Raw genomic sequence first — 17,166 nt, 5'->3', positions numbered from 1 at the left:
TTATACAATCTTGCTGAACTAAGGCTTTTTTGTCTGCAAAATGGAGATTTAATGATTGTTACTTCACAGTCTTGTAAGAATTAAATCAAGGAAAATAAAGTGCCTGGCCCACAGCAGATGACTAATTGTGTTGATTCCCTTCCCTCCTTCCTGGTCCTCATCCGCCTCCCCAAAGTGTTCCTCTTGCCACTTGGAAAACTGGGGTTCTTACACTTGCCCTGCTTCTAGCCAGGGTCTTGTTGGGGCTTAAAACATGTGTAAACACTGCTTTGTAAGTGTTTTTGCACTCATAAAGCAGTGACTCTTGCTTGCAAGACCTTTTGGAATGGTGCTAGAGCAATGATGGAGGAGAGAAGGGAAAGAAGGGAGGGATGGTAAATGGGGTCTTAGAGCAGGGGGTAGTTATTAGCTGCACCCTATTAACTCTGAGGGCTGGATGGCCTTGCAGAGCCTGTTTGGGGATCCAGAGTGCATGATCTGAGCTTCAGGGGCAGCCCAGCCTTTATGTTGGCCTAGATGCAGAGACGTGGAAGGCCCATATGCTGGCGGAACCTGGGTTCCCAGGAGAACCTTGTTTGACCTTGAAGGGTGGAATAAAATACAAGGCAGGCGAGTGAACAAAGAGGAGGAGTTGCATTGGTTGGGTAAATTCGGAAGCTAAGATTTACTTAGCACCATCCATGTTATAGCCATTGCTTCAGGTGCTGTTGCTTATATTATCTCATATGTAATATGTGCACCATGTGTCATTATTCCTGTGTGAGAATTTACATGCAAGGAAGCTGAGGTTCAGAGAAGGGGAGTAATTTGCCCAAAGGTACAGAGTTAGTATGTGATCAGGCCACAATACTAACCTAGGTCTGTCTGACTCCAGAGCTTGCCGGGAGCCAACTTTGAAAGGTAACATTTTAAAATTTACTTTTATAAAACATGTTGAATCCTCCCTACACTTAAAATTTTTTTAAAAATTTGAAATAATTTTAGACTTACATAGAAGTTGCAAAAATAGTAGAAAGTTCTTGGGTACCCTTCACCCAGCTTTCACCCTGATGATGACCAAAACCAAGAAATTGACATTAATACCACTTACTAAACTGCAGCCCTTACTTACATTTCACTTTACATGCACTCACTTTTTGGGGGAAGTGTATATTCCTATGAATTTTGTGATATGCATTAATTTACACAACCACTACCACAATCAGAACTGCTAATTTAAAACTCTTAGCAACTCCTGTGGCTGGGCATGGTGGCACATGCCTATAATCCCAGCAGTTTGGGAGGCCGAAGCAGGAGGATCACTTGAGCCCAGAAGTTTGAGACCAGTGTGGGAAACACAGTGAGACCCTGTCTCTATAAAAAGTAAAAAATTAGCCAGGTGTGGTGGCACACACCTGTAGTCCTAGCTACTCAGGAGGCTGAGGTGAAAGAATCACATGAGCCTGGGAGGTCAAGGCTGCAGTGAGCCGAGATTATGCCACTGCACTCCAGCCTGGGTGACAGAGTGAGACCCTGTCTCAAAACAAAGCGAAAAACAAAAACAAAAACAAAAACAACAAAACCTCCTTGTGCTACTTCTTTATGGTCATACCCTTCCTTTCCTCCTACCCTGGCAACCACAGATCTGTTCTCCATCACTCTAATTTTGTCATTTTGAGAATGTCATATAAATGGGATCATACAGTAATCTTTTGAGATTGGTTTTTTCTCACTCAGTGTAATTCCTTAGATTGTTGTGCCATCAATTCATTAATTTTTATTGCTAAGTAGTATTCCATGGTGTATTCATTTTCTAGGGCTACCATAAGAAACTACCACGTGGCGGGAGGTGGGGGGGGTCTTAAAACAACAGAAATTTGTTTTCCCACAGTTCTAGAGGTTAGAAGTGTGAAATCAAGGTATTGAAGGTTCTAGGGAAAAATCCCTCCTTGCTTCTCCCCAGGCCTTGATGCTGCTTGGAGATGCACTGCTCCAGTCTCTGCCTCTGTTGGCACATGGTCTTCACATGGCCTTCTCATAAGGACACCGGTCATTGGATTTAGGGCCGACCCTAATCCAGTATGACCTTATTTTAACTAATGATATCTGCAGAGACCCTATTTCCAAGTAAAGTCACATTCTGAGGTTCCGGGTGAATATGAATTTTAGGGGAATACTATTCAACTTGATACACGTGGTATGGATGTACCACAGCTTGTTTAACGATTCACCCATTGGAGGACATCTGGGCTATTACAAATAAAGCTGCTATAAACTTTCTCATATAGGTTTTTATGTGAACATGAGATTATCTCTGGGATAAATGCTCAAGAGTGCAATTGCTGGGTTGTATGGTAGATGCATTTTTGTTTTTGTTTTTGTTTATTTTTCGAACACCAGTGCCACTTGCCAAGCACGTTTAATTTTTTAAGAAACTGCCAAAATGTTTTCCAGAGTGGCTATACCATTTCAAATTCCCATCAGCAATGTACGAGTGATCCAGTTTCTCCACAACCTTGCCAGGACTGGGTGTGGTGGCGTTTGTACTTCAGCTATGCTGATAAGAGATTCTGCATGAGATCTCATTGAGGTTTTAATTTGCATTTCCCTAATGGCTGATGATGTTCAGCATTTTTTTCATGTGCATATTTGCCATCTGTATGTCCTCTTTGGTGAAGTGTCAGTTCAAGTGTTTTACTCATTTTTAAAGTAGAGTTTTTGACTTCTTACTGTAGAGTTTAGAGAGTTCTTTATGCAGCTGGAGGTAAGTCCTTTGTTGGATATGTGATGTGCAGGTATTTTCTCCTACTCTGTATAGTGTCTTTTCATTCTCTTAACAATGTCTTTTGCAGAGCACTTAATTTTCATGAGCTCTAATTTATTGATTCTTTCTTTTATGGATTGTACTTTTGGTGTCATGTCTAAGAACTCTTTGCCCTAGGAGATATTCTTCTATGTTTTCTTCTAGAAGGTTTTACATGTTACATTTAAGACCGTCCATTTTGAATTTAAATATATAAACATTACATCTCTCTCTATAGACATGTCTATGTGTCTATCTCTATGTGTAGATAAGCTTTAGGTTAAGGTTCTTTTTTTTTTTTTGTCTGTGGATATCCAGTTGTTCTGATATCGTTTATTGGAAAGGATATCTTTTCTCTTCCAACATTTTTAAGCTTCAGTGTGGTGGGGTAAACAGGCACTTCAGACTGATTTTACTGCTAAGGAAGCTGAAACCCAAGGAAGCTGGGGGACTGGTTTGAAGTCACACTGTAAGCCATCAACAGATGGGGGCTAACATCCGGGTTTTCATGGTCCAAGTGCATTCTATTTTAAAGGTGAGAAAACTGAGGCTACTTAGTGCCAAAACAGGCCCTCCCTTCCCACTAGGGGCCACCTTTTTTGTTTTGTTTTGTTTTAATCAGTTCCCAGGGGGCCACCTTTTGTGAAGCAAGTGGACAGGCAAGCAAACAATTAAAAACGAAAGTTCCACATTTTGGCAGTAAAACCTTCATCCCTGCTCCAGTGTCTCCATCTCCACGTGAAACTCTTTAGAGCAGGGAGGGTTTGATTGGCTGGGTGCCACAGGGATCAAGCCTGGATCAGAGGAGTGGGTCCTAAATGGGAAAATCGGGTTCGGGGGCAGATTGCAGGGGTCTCTGCCTTGGCTTTTAGAGCTTGATGACTTGCTGGGGAGCCCTGGCAGAAGGCCCTGTGAGCCCTGCCCTGGCATGCGGGTGTGTTGGCAGCATTTGGGGATCATTGCTGTGGTCCTGGGAACAGGCTTTTAGCTTAATGGAACCGAGTGTCTTAAAATGGCAACTCATCAGTTAGCTTTCATTTTGTTCCTTTCTTTAATGTATCTCCCTCTAGGGATGAACCACATTGATGTAAATGCTGGGTGATTTTTCCCCCATTTTTAAATTTTGGGGACATAGAGGTGATTGTCGACTGTAACAACCCAGCCGAAACCAATAAAAGTATCTCTTTCCTTCATTGAAAGAAAGAGGCTTCCAATAAATCTTGTAAAATGGCAGTGCTTGTGCCCTTTTCTGAGAAGGATGCTGGGGAGATGTGCCAAGAGCTGCCGAGAGATCACCCAGCAAGTTATTGGCTTCAGGGCACCGAATTTCCCACAAAATAACAGAGAAGCTGGGGTGAATAGGGACAGGGACCTGACCCTTCTCCATTACTCATCTGAGGCCCAAGCCTCTCTCTGGGGAGGGATGCTTGGGGCCTCAGCTTTCTGGATGGTTCCTGGGAAAGTGTGGAGTCAGGAGGCCCGAGTTCTCGAAGCAGCTCTGCCAGGGACTGGCTGTGTGGACGGAGGCAAAACTCTTCCCTTCTGTGGGTCCCCTTGGGTCTGACATGAGGGATTAGATGAAACAAGGGGTCTCATGTCACCCCAAATTCTGTGGTACCCAGAACATCAGGGCTTGTCTCCATCTTGGCCATGAAAATTCCCTTTCCTGTGCATGAATCTCCTGGCCAGGTACTTCTGACCTGGAAGATGTGAACACATATTTGCATGTTGGCCGCCTCTACAAAGAAAGTCCCACAGTTTTGTGGGGGATACAGAGGGTCTTTTCAACATCAAATAACAAGTTCTGTACCTGGGGGGAGTGAGGAGTCAGTTCACATCACAAGCCTTAGCTGCATAGCTGTCCTTCTGTGAAGCAGGTGTTGGTTAAACACCACATCCAAAGAGGCCCATCCCCACACTCATCTTCCTGCTAAGCCTAGTCTGTGTGAGAGGGAGCTGGAGGCTGCCCCTGTGCAGATGGACCCTCTCTCTTAGCCACTTTCCCTCTGGGCCCCAGGCTCCTTATCTGTGAAAGGAGAGAGTTGGACCAGCTGGTCTCTGAGGCACCATCTGTGGATAGCTCATGATCGTCTGTCTTGTTCTAGATGCCCCCTGACTTAGGTCGGGTTCCCTGAGAAATAGACTCTGAGGTGGAGATTTCATGCAGCAAGATTTGTAGGGGGTACTCTTGGTATCAACACCTGGAGGAAGTGAAGGAAGCAAAGGGAGCACAAAGAGAAGTTGGGCTGCAATGCGGTTGCAACCAAGGCCTCAGCCAGTCCCATGGGGTGCTCTGCAGATGGCCCTGCAGAATTGCCCTGCCTTGAGGCAAGAGGGCCAGGCCTTTGAAAGCACCTCTTCCCTTTAGCCAACTAACCAGGCATTGGAGGTGGCTGCCCTCAGGTTTGGGGTGTATCCTTGAGCCAAGTGGCTCTCTGTGGCTGAGGATAATTCTAGAGAGTGACTTGGGAATGAGTGCCTCAGTCCTGAAGGGGGATCTGGGCAGCATGCTGTAGCCTTCAGCACATCCCTCCTCCTCCTTTCCCTCTAAATACCCCAGCCTGAGATACATCCCTTTCTGTGTTAGAAAATCTAGCCCAGATTTCTGTACTTCTGACTGTCAGCTGCTTCCAGGTTGGACCAGGGTCTGAGCAGCATTAGGACTTGCCTCTCTGCTGCCTCCCTTCTTTGGTTTGCCTGGGACCTGTGCTGTGCCAGAGAAGGTGGAGGTGGGGTGAGTTGCTCAGCAGGGCCCTGGAAGGCAGGAAACGTCTTGTGTTCTGCGAACATGGCTGAGTACCAGCTGTGTGCAGGGTACTGGGCACAGTGCTACTGTGAGAGGCTCAGGACCCAGATTAGGAAGATCTCTGGCTGAAGGGAGTTTGTATGTGACCTGACTCTTCTGCAGTTCTGTGCCTCAATATCTCCTTCTTGGGGCAATGATAGGGCATCCTTAAGAACCACAGCCACTTCCCTGGGATGTGGATCCACCTACCTGATGGCTGCAGTCCCCCAAGCTTGGACAGTGCGTAATTTTAAGAAGGATCTGGCTCTCTCCTCCCGCTGCCCGAGATGCTGAAAGGAAGGAAGGCCAAGGGAAAGAAGGTGGCTCCGGCCCCTGCTGTCGTGAAAAAGCAGGAGGCCAAGAAAGTGGTGAATCCCCTGTTTGAGAAAAGGCCTAAGAATTTTGGCACTGGACAGGACATCCAGCCCAAAAGAGACCTCACCCGCTTTGTGAAATGGCCTCGCTCTATCAGGTTGCAGCGGCAGAGAGCCATCCTCTATAAGCGGCTGAAAGTGCCTCCTGCCATTAACCAGTTCACCCAGGCCCTGGACCGCCCAACAGCTACTCAGCTGCTTAAGCTGGCCCACAAGTACAGACCAGAGACAAAGCAAGAGAAGAAGCAGAGGCCGTTGGCCCGGGCTGAGAAGAAAGCTGCTGGCAAAGGGGATGTCCCCACTAAGAGACCACCTGTCCTTCGAGCAGGAGTTAACACCATCACCACCTTGGTGGAGAACAAGAAAGCTCAGCTGGTGGTGATTGCACACGACGTGGATCCCATCGAACTGGTTGTCTTCTTGCCTGCCCTGTGTCGTAAAATGGGGGTCCCTTGCTGCATTATCAAGGGGAAGGCAAGACTGGGTCGTCTATTCCACAGGAAGACCTGCACCACTGCTGCCTTCACACAGGTGAACTCGGAAGACAAAGGCACTTTGGCTAAGCTGGTGGAAGCTATCAGGACCAATGACAACGACAGATGCGATGAGATCTGCCGTCACTGGGGCGGCAATGTCCTGGGTCCCAAGTCTGTGGCTCGTATCGCCAAGCTCGAAAAGGCAAAGGCTAAAGAACTTGCCACTAAACTGGGTTAAATGTACACTATTGAGTTTTCTGTACATAAAAATAATTAAAATACAGATTTTCCTTCAAAAAAAAAAAGAGGGATCTGGAATCCTTCCCCCAAAGACTCCACAAGGCCAACGGCTGCTATTGAGCTATCACCTTTGCCTCAGCATCAATGGGAAGTTCAATTTACGGCCTGTGGCTTTGGAGAGACTTTGTGACAGAAGCCATCAATCTCTGCATTTCAAATTTATTTTATTTTATTTTATTTTTCCAGCCTGAGCGCCTGTTCTGCTATGAACTCTGTCTAATCACCTTGCAGGCAGTTCAAGGAGAGTGGGTGTCCCCTTGATCTATGGGGTTTATGTGCATAATTTCCTTTAATTCATCTCAGACGGGTTGGAGAGCCTCGGTTGAGAATGATTTTCAAAGTCTCTCACTGAAGTTCAAAGATGCATTCTCCAGCTGAACCAGTAAATTACAGGAGCAACTTGCCATGAATTTCCAATGTGGAGCCATTCCTAGGTCCTCTCAGGGTGCAGGCTGCTCTCCCTCATTCCCTCCTGTCAGTGGAGGTGGAGGCTGTGGCCTGGTGTCTGGAGAGCATCTCCTCCCAACGTTCACTGAACTGTTTATCCCAACCCACCGGTCTTCCTGGCCCCCGACTCTGCTGACCCTCCTGTTCCCTGTTTCAATCTTGTCTCAGACCTGTGCTGATGCCTCATTTTTGGGGGTGGGGAGCTTCAGGTCAATTGTCACTCTGGTACAGACAAAACCTTGATCCTGAGTGTATGTCTTCACACTTTATTTGTCTGTATGATTAATGCAATTTCTGCATCAAGACTGTCAGTCATTTTCTGATGTGATCTATGCAGCTCTGCTTGAATTGAGTCAGCTCCTGTGTTATTGTGACAGTTTATTTGGTAAGAAAATGAAATAAGATGTGTAAATTAAAGTGGAGGTGTGCTCTGTGCAATGTGGAGGTTCCCAGGGCTCAGGTGGTCCTCTGGGGGCATTTCCATTCTCAGTTCTTTCTCCTCCTCTTTTTCCCACTGCTTGCATTGGGCTCACAGCTCTACTGCCCTCTAAGCTCAGGTCTAAGAGATCAGTGTGAAGATACAAAGCTATGGCTGAGGGAAGGTAAAGATGCTAGGATACTGTCAAGAGCCCAGCAGATAAAAAGTGAAAATGCACTGAGACTAGAACTCAGATTAAGCTTTGTGGTCTTAATGCAGAGGGCTGCAGAGAGCACGTATGAGTGTGTAGGAGGAGGCGTTAGAGCTCCGGATGAGAGGTTCATGGTAAAGAGAACATCAGGACTCCTTCCCTGTGCATTCCATGTGCTTCTGCCTCCCTCCTGCTCCTCAGCCCTTGCCATGCAGGACCATTGCTGACCTAGGGTAGTAATCTTTTTCTTTTTCTTCCTCTGCATCCCTCCCCTCCCCATTCTCCCCTCCTCTCCTCTTACCCCCATCTTCTTTCCACACACACTCATTTCTCTCCAGCTCTGAGCTGGGCCTTGGGTGCACTGTTATTGCAGGAGGAAGGGGCAGCCTGTGCCCTGTGTGTGGCAAGGGTGCCCACAGCGTCCTGAGTTCCTTCGAGGAGAGGCCGATCTTGGGGTGAGATGGCAAATAAACACGCACAAGATAATGCAGTGAGAAGGAGGGTGTGTGGGAGCTTCCAGGAGAGAGGAGGTGTCTCTGCCCGAACAGTCCTTGGCAGCAGTGGATCCTACCTGGCTGGCTTTACCTATAAGTAATCCCAATTAATCAAACCACCACTTCTCTCCTCCCGGAGGCCTGCCCGTTTTTCTTCTGCTGTGTCATTCCAGCTGCTGTTGTACAGGCCTCCGCCGGGAAAGCAAGGGCTTGCCCCTCGCTCAAGACCTCCCAGGTCACATTGCGAGAGTCATTTCCCCTGTAGCATGAGGCCCAGAACTGGGAGGGGTCAGGCTGGGAGCAAGAAACCACCTACAGCAAGGGCAGGGATGAAGTTTGTCCTCAGAAGTGGCCTGGTCTGGCCAGGCACAGTGACTCATGCCTGTAATCCCAGCACTTTGGGAGGCCGAGGCGTGAATCACCTGAGGTCAGGAGTTTGAGATCAGCCTGGCCAACATGGCGAAACACTGTCTCTACTAAAAGTACAAAAATCAGCTGGGCGTGGTGGTGCAGGCCTGTAATCCCAGCTACTCAGGAGGCTGAGGCAGGAGAATCGCTTGAACCCAGAGGCAGAGGTTGCAGTGAGCCGAGATTGCGCCACTACACTCCAGCCTGGGCAACAAGAGTGAGCCTCTGTCTCAAAAAAAAAAAAAAAAAAAAAAAAGTGGCCAGCTCATTCTCAGTCTGCTTTGCTCCCTAGGCATATCTAACTAACTGCTTCTGAGGTCTCAGGAGAAGGGTCGGTGGCCATTTCCTCACCAGGCGGTGGGTTTCTCTGGTTGGGGAGCCATCTTGGGGCCTCTGAAAGTTCCCTGGGATAGTCACTGGCAGTGTTGCCCTGCGTGGAGGCGCTGGTCAGCTTAGCTCCTGGCAGCGGGAGACACTTGCTGAGCTGAATCCTCTGAAATGGCACTGTCTAATGTGGTAGCTACTGGCCACATGTGGTTATTTAAATTCAAATTAATTAAAAATAAATAATTCAAGGCTGGGTGTGGTGGCTTGCACCTGTAATCTCAGTGTTTTGGGAGGCTGAGGTGGGAGGATTGTTTGAAGCCAGGAGTTCAAGGCCAGCCTGGGCAACATGGTGAGACCCCCTTCTCTATTAAAAAAAAAAAAAATCCGTTTCTGGATGTAAAAGGAGATATATCATGCAAACACTAATTAGCACAAAGGAGGAGTGCCTAACTCACTATCAGACAAAAAGTTCTGTTAGGCTGAGTTAGAGACTGTCAACTCCACAAGGGCAGGAATTTTGTCTGTGGTGTTCACTGCTGTGTCCTTACCATCTGGAGGAATCCCTGGCACATAGCACTTGAGGAGTGCTAGCCTTGATGCTGCCACCGTCTTTCTGTGTGAACTTGGACACATTGCTTCCCCTCTCTGGGTCTCTTCATCCATAAATCGAAGGGTTGGCCTCATCTCTGGCATCCCTTTCAGCTTTAATGAGCTATGATCTTAAGTATCTAGTTGGCTGATTTCATTTATTTTATTCACAAGGAGGGGTCAGAGAGAGCAGGAGAGGATGAGGTGGCAGATTTGATTTTTGATTTCAGGTCTCAGTTAGCTGTGGCTCACCAGCACTTCCCCATTGCAGGGATTTGCAGGCCTTATCTCCTGCGGCCTCTCCTTTCTGCCTGTCCTTTGTCTACGATTTCCCGATATCACCAAACAGCTCCTTGGCCCTCCCTCGCAGATCTACAGGACTGGAAGCCCGGGCGGCGCATGAGGGGCTCCCTCCATTCACACAGCTTGGCCCTCCCTGCCTCCACTGTCCAGATCCAGCAGTAATTTCTCGCTTTGGATACCTTCTGCGTTCCATGGTTTAAGGTAAACTGCTGGAGCCTTCAACTTGAGTCCCAACTGCTTGTGCTCCTGTATGGCTGTGGGGAGTCCTTGGCAGGAAGTCCCTGGCAGTGGGGACTCTGTGCGGGCTGCCACCTCAGGACATCTGCCAGCAAGCCTCCGGGGATGGGCCCTGACATGGGGATGCCGCGTGTGCGGACGGAGGCCAAGCAAAGAGTTGGCAGTGGGGGTGGAAGGAAGCGCATTCTTGTGTTACTGGGGGACTCTGTGCCAAGAGGAGGAAAATAAATGTAATTACCTTCACTACTGGGATCCTGGCAGAGTGAGGGGCCAGCCCAGCCTGGCTCTAGGGCTCTTCAGGCTGAGGGTTTGGTCATGTTAGGAGGAGAAGCCTGCTTTATCTTCTCTCTCTCTTTTTTTGTTTTTTGTTTTTTGTTTTTTTTTGAGACGGAGTCTTGCTCTGTCGCCCAGGCTGGAGTGCAGTGGCGGGATCTCAGCTCACTGCAAGCTCCGCCTCCCAGGTTCACGCCATTCTCCTGCCTCAGCCTCTGGAGTAGCTGGGACTACAGGCGCTCCTCACCTCGCCCGGCCAGTTTTTTTGTATTTTTTAGTAGAGACGGGGTTTCACCGTGTTAACCAGGATGGTCTCGATCTCCTGACCTCGTGATCCGCCCGTCTCGGCCTCCCAAAGTGCTGGGATTACAGGCTTGAGCCACCGCGCCCGGCCTATCTTGTCTCTTTCTTAGAGGCTTAGGACAGGGCCAGGGAGGGCACCCTAGCTCCCCTTTTGCAGCCAGTCTACCTAGGATCCACCCAGCTTGTGCTGATGGGGATGGGAAATACAATCCAGAGGGTGGAGAGATGATAGGTGGGTGCCGAGTTCCCACCTATGTGTGCCAGGCCTGGGGTTCAGCTGTGGTGTGTAAGTGACTGTGTGTGACAGGGGTCCTCCATCGCTTTGGGTTGCTGTGATTGCCACTTGCTCCCCGACACCGGTTCCTTTGTTGCCCTTCCTTGCCCTGCCCTATGCCCTGGAGTGGCTCGCTCTCATGTGGGCTCACTTGCTTTCTGTCTTTGGGTTGGGTTTGGCCAATGGGAGACCCTGCGGGAGACTGGCGGGCGGGAGGAGAGGGAGGTTGAGGTGTCTCCCCCTGCCTGGGCCCTGGCAGTGGCTGTGTCCTCACAGTCCCCCTCGCTCTCAGCTCCGGTTCTTGCCGGGCTCCTGCGAGCCTTCTGCTTCTCTCTTCTCTTTGCCCTTCAGGACTCGGCGTGGTGATGTCTTCCCACCACTGCAAAGTCCTGAGTGTTTTCACATCGTTTGTGGATTCCCACAGTCCCGCCCTGCCTTGATAAACAGGCCATTTCAGTAAACTCTGCTCAGCTAAATGCTTTTGAGAGAAATTCTGGTGGTCTCTTTGAGTCTTGAGATTTTTTATTTTGTTTCATTAGGTCTGTGCTGTGGTCTGTATGAGTGATTTGGGTCCTTAGGGTAATGAGTCAGTGTATTTTTCTGTGACTTCTCTGACAGGGTAGTTATTTAGAGAAGGGAAGATGAAATGAGCCTTAGCCTAGCATTTTGAAAACACCCAGGGGAGGGTGAGGGCTACCACTTTCAAGAGACTTCCTCATGTACCATGTGGGTCAGGAGAGTGTCTTACTCAGTGTCATAGTCAAAATATTTGACAATTAGCACATCATAGCTCCGACCAATCAGAATGAGGCACTGAGCCATGTGCCTGGGCTGCCTTCCCACCTCTGCCTGGGCACACCCCTCCTGGGGAGGGAATGCTGACTGGCTGGGAGACCCTTGGCTTCCTTGAGTGCAGCTCACATTGGATGATTTTCTTTCTTACGGTCAATGGCAGAGGCTTGTCTTACAGGAAAAAAATGCAAAGAAAACAAGTTAATATGTATGTGATACCTCCAGGGGAATGGAGATGGCAGTGGGAGAGGAGGTGCCTGGAGGTTTCTGGTGAGGTGCACCTTGGAGTGGCCGTTGGGAGGGACAAAGTCCCTCTCTTCTTACCTCTGGAGTGTAGGCAGCTGGTCGCCTAGGAGGGCGGCTAGTTCAGAGCAGGCTAGAAGTAGGAATGTGTGGCAGGGTTGACACTGTGCTCTGAATTCATCCTTGACTGCTAGTTTTTTTTTTTTTTTTTTTTTTTTTTTGAGACGGAGTCTCGCGCTGTCGCCCAGGCTGGAGTGCAGTGGCGCGATCTCGGCTCACTGCAAGCTCCGCCTCCTGGGTTCACGCCATTCTCCTGCCTCAGCCTCCTGAGTAGCTGGGACTACAGGCGCCCACCACCGCGCCCGGCTAATTTTTTGTATTTTTAGTAGAGACGGGGTTTCACTGTGGTCTCGATCTCCTGACCTTGTGATCCGCCCGCTTCGGCCTCCCAAAGTGCTGGGATTACAGGCGTGAGCCACCGCGCCCGGCGACTGCTAGTTTTTTCTTGCCATCTGTGACTTGCTTCTTCCCCTTGTCCTGGGGACTCGAGTCCAGCTCTTCCTGGAACCAGTGGCCCTGGAGATATTCATTGCTGGGAATTACCTAGAAAGCAGAGATGTTGCCATGCTTGCGTTTCATTCTAACGTGCTTCCTGCTCCTGAGAGGAGGACATACTGCGGGAAGAATTCCAGGCAGGAATCTTGCCTTGGGAGGGTAGCCTCTCTTCCTGGGCCTCAGTTTCCCTAGATGATCTTGAAAGTCCCTCTCCCCTTTAAAATCCTGTCTCTATGGAATGCAGTTGGTTTTCCTTTGCGTGCAGGGGATCATTCCACCCATGCTTCCTTACGCAGAATCCTCCACACAACTGAGCTTTCATGTTGCAGGATACTTGGCCTGGGGTGGTTGGGAGGTGGGTGGTGGTAGAGCATCGAGATGATTCCCGCTCCTGCTCCCCTTCGCGATCAAACTTTGTTCCTCTGGTTCTGGAATCCTGATAAGTGGGTCTAAGAAGCCATCATTCCCAGGCAAGGCTGGGACTAGAGTGAGACAGGCAGGGCACTTAGGGTCAATATTTAAGGAAGCACTCACTCTCAGGTGCTGACCCTGCCACTGGACACCCTGAGAGTGAGCGATTCTTTACATTTGTTTGAATTAAGTTCCTATTTCATAACCAGGATATCGACATGAATGTAGTCAAAATATAGAACATTTCCAGGCCTGGTACGGTAGCTCACACCTGCAACTCCAACACTTTGGGAGGCTGAGGCAGAAGGATTGCTTGAACTCAGAAGTTTGAGACCAGCCTGGGCAACATAGAGAGACCTTATCTCTACTAAAAATTAAAAGTAAAAAATTAGCCAGGTGTGGTGGTACACATCTGTAATCTTAGCTACTTGGAAGGCTGAGATGGGAGGATCACTTGAGCACAGGAGATGGAGGCTGTAATTATGTTCGCGCCACTGCATTCCAGCCTGAGTGACAGCAATGAAAAAAAAAAAAAGCATTTCTGTCACCACAAGGATCTCTCCTGTTGTTCTTTTATAGCTTCACTCACTTCCCTCCAACCCTTACCCCTTCCTAAACCCCAGGCAACCACAAATCTGATTTCCATTTCTATTATATTCTCATTTCAAGAATGTTACATAAATGGAGTCCTATAGTATGTAACCTTTATGAATGGCATTTTTCACTTAGCGTAATTCTCTGGAGATTTATCCAGGTTGTTGAATTTATATAGTATTTTGTGGTATGATTGTATCATAGTTTGTTTAACTATTCACTCTTTGAAGGGCATCCAAGTTATTTCTAGTTTTTGGCTGTTACAAATAAAGCTACTATCAACAACATTCTTGTATAGGTTTTTGTGTGAACACACGTCTTCGTTTCTCTGGGATGAATGCTGAGGAGTATAATTGCTCATATGGTGCTTGCATATTTAGTTTTTAAAGACACTGCCAAACTATTTTCCAGACTAGCTGTAGCCTTTTACATTCCGAGCAGCAATGCATGAGTGATGTAGTTTCTTTATGTCCTTGTCAGCATTTAGTCATTGTTTTGTTTTGTTTTTTAGCTACTCTAGCTGGGACATGTTTTTATTTATTTTTTATGTTTTACTTTTTTGAGACGGAGTTTTCCTCTTGTCACCCAGGCTGGAGTGCAATGGCATGATCTTGGTTCACTGCAACCTCCACCTCCCAGGTTCAAGTGATTCTCCTGCCTCAGACTCCAAAGTAGATGGGATTACAGGTGCCCACCACCACACCTGGCTAAATTTTGTATTTTTAGTAGAGATGGGGTTTCGCCATGTTGGCCAGGCTGGTCTCGAACTTGTGACCTCAGGTGATCCGCCCACCTCAGCCTCCCAAAGTGCTGGGATTATAGGCATGAGTTCACCACTTCCGGCTGGGACATGTTTTTAAATTCACTTTGCCCATCTCATCCTCTCCTGTCCCTCAACTCTGATTTTGTTTTTCAATTTCTCTTTTAATTGGTGTATTTACACCATTTACATTTGATGTAATTATTGATACATTTTTCATTTGTCATTTTATTTTTGTTTTCTGTTTTGTTCTTTCTGTTTTTCTTTTCCCTCTTTTTCCTATCTTCTCGGGGATTATTTAATATTTTAAAATTCCATCGTGATTTATCTATAGTGTTTTTGAGTATATCTTTGCATAGCCTTTTAAATGGTTGCTCTAGGTATTTCATTATATACACAAAACTTATCACAGTTTTCTGGTGTTGTCCTTTTACCAATTTGAATGAAGTATAGAAACTTTATCTCTCTTTATGTCCCTTTAGACTTCCCCATGTATAATATAATTGTCTTAAATATTTCCTCTACGTAGATTTAATACAGCTTAACTTCAATAGTATACAAAAACTTTGTTCCTATGTAGTTCCAGTCTCTCCTTCTTCTTCTTTTTCTTTTTTGAGACAGAGTCTCACTCGGTTGCCAAGGCTGGAGGGCAATGCTGTGATCTCAGCTCACTGCAACCTTTACCTCCTAGGTTTAAGCAATTCTCCTGCCTCAGCCTCCCCAGTAGCTGGGACTACAGGCGTGTGCTACCACACATGGCTAATTTTTGTATTTTTTAGTAGAGACGGAGTTTCGCCATGTTGCCCAGGCTGGTCTTGAACTCCTGATCTCAGATGATCCACCCGCCTTGGCTTCCCAAAGTGCTGGGACTACAGGCGTGAGCCACCATTCCTGGCCTCTCCTTCTTCTTTATGCCATTAATTGTCATACGAATTACATCATACATTGTGTGCCCATCAACAGGTATTTGTAATTATTGCTTTTGGCATTGTCTTTTAGATCATATAGGTAAAAAAAAAAAAGTTACAACAAAAATAGGTTTATACAGTCTTTTATAATTACCTAGGTAGTTACATTTTGTGATGTTCTTTATTTTTTACGTGAATTCAAGTTACTTGTTTAGTGTTCTTTTATTTCAGCCTGACAGACTTCCTTTAGTAGTTCTTGTAGGGGAGGTTTGCTAGTAATGAGTTCTCTCAGTTTTTGTTTATCCAGAATGTCTTAGTTTATTCATTTTTGTATAATAGTTTTGCTGGTTATAGAATTCTAGGTTGACTATCTTCTACTTTCAACATTTTGAAGACATACATCTTACCGCCTTCTGGCTTCCATGGTTTTGATGAGAAAACAGCTGATAATCTCATTGAGTTTCGTTGTACACGATGAATTGCTTCTCTTCTGCTGCTTTCAAGAGTCTCTGTTGGTCTTTGTCTTTTAACAGTTTAATTGTGATGTGTCTAGGTGAGGATCTCTTTGCGATTATCCTACTTGGAATTTGTTCAGCTTCTTGGATGTGTAAATTAATGTTTTGCATTAAATTTGGGAAGTTTTCAGCTATTATTTCTCTCTATATTTTTTCTGCCTTTCTTCTACTCTCCTTTTGGGACTCCCATTATGTGTGTATTGACATGCTTCATGGTGTATTATGGCTTTCTGAGGCTCTGTCATTTTTCTTCATTCTTTTCCATTCTGACTAGATAATTTCACTTGAGCTATCTTCAGGTTTACTGATTCTTTATTCTGGCTGCTCAAAGCTGCTGCTGAGCTCCTCTAGTGAGTTTTTAAAGTTTTAAATTTTTAAGTCTCATTCTGTTGCCCAGGCTGGAGTGCAGTGGCGTGATCTCAGCTCATTGCAACCTCCACTTCCTGGGTTCAAGTTCCAGCCTCAGCCTCCTGAGTAGCTGGGACTACAGGCGTGCACCACCACGCCTGGCTAATTTTTTTATTTTTTGGTACTTTTAGTAGAGATGGGGTTTCACTATGTTGCCCAGGCTTGTCTCAAACTCCTGACCTCGTGATCCACCCAACTTGGCCTCCCAAAGTGCTGGGATTACAGGTGTGAGCCACCATGTCTGGCCTCTAGTTGAGTTTTTTATTCTGGTTATTGTACTTATTGAACTCCAGAATATCTGTTTAGTTCTTTTTAAAAAATAATTTCTGGCTGCTTTTAATTTTTTTTCTTCATCTTTAATTTTCAGAAGTGTAATAGTCATGCATCTTAGAATGGATTTCCTTGAGTTTATCTTGTTTGGGGTTTGCTTCTGAATCTGTAGGTGAGTGTCTCTTGCCAAATTGATGGAGTTTTCTCCCATTATTTCTTTAAGTACTCTTTTAGCCCTGCTTTCTTTTTCTTCTGCTTTTTCCTCTTGCTCCTCTCCTTCTGATGACACAGATGTTATATATTTTGTTATAGTCCCATAAGACCCTGAAGCTGCATGTTTTTCAAGTCTATTTTCTCTCTGTTATTCAGAATGGGTAATTTCTGTTGTTTTGTTCTCCAGTTCACTGCTGCTTTTCTCTGCCCCTCTATTCAGCTACTGAGTCCATCCACTGAGCTTTTTATTTCAGTTATATTTCTCCATTTTGTCCTTTATGCCTTCTATTTCTTTGCTGACGTTTTTTGTTTTGTTCGTTTGTTTCAAGCATGTTCATAAATGCTCAAAGAAACATTTTCGTAATGGTTGCTTTGAAATCTTTGTCAGATAATTTTTAACATCTCTGACATTTTGGATCGTTCTTTTTCATCCAATTTGATATTCTCCTGGCTTTTGGTATGGTGAGTGATTTTGTATTGAAACCTGGACATTTTCA

At 46.4% G+C, this 17,166-nt stretch overlaps 1 protein-coding gene and 1 pseudogene across 2 annotated transcripts in view; both read left to right on the top strand.

The window, feature by feature from the left end:
• Positions 1 to 17,166, top strand: part of MEGF11 (multiple EGF like domains 11) — a 379,169-nt gene that overhangs the window by 33,480 nt on the left and 328,523 nt on the right. The gene's annotated exons all lie outside the window — the stretch shown is intronic.
• On the top strand, positions 5,841 to 6,698 carry LOC112627649 (annotated as a pseudogene). The gene has a single exon (XR_003120206.1). The product of XR_003120206.1 is annotated as a 60S ribosomal protein L7a pseudogene (transcript).

This window comes from Theropithecus gelada, chromosome 7a (assembly GCF_003255815.1).
Source record: "Theropithecus gelada isolate Dixy chromosome 7a, Tgel_1.0, whole genome shotgun sequence".
NCBI lineage: Eukaryota > Metazoa > Chordata > Mammalia > Primates > Cercopithecidae > Theropithecus > Theropithecus gelada.
This window is presented reverse-complemented; position numbering and strand designations above follow the sequence as displayed.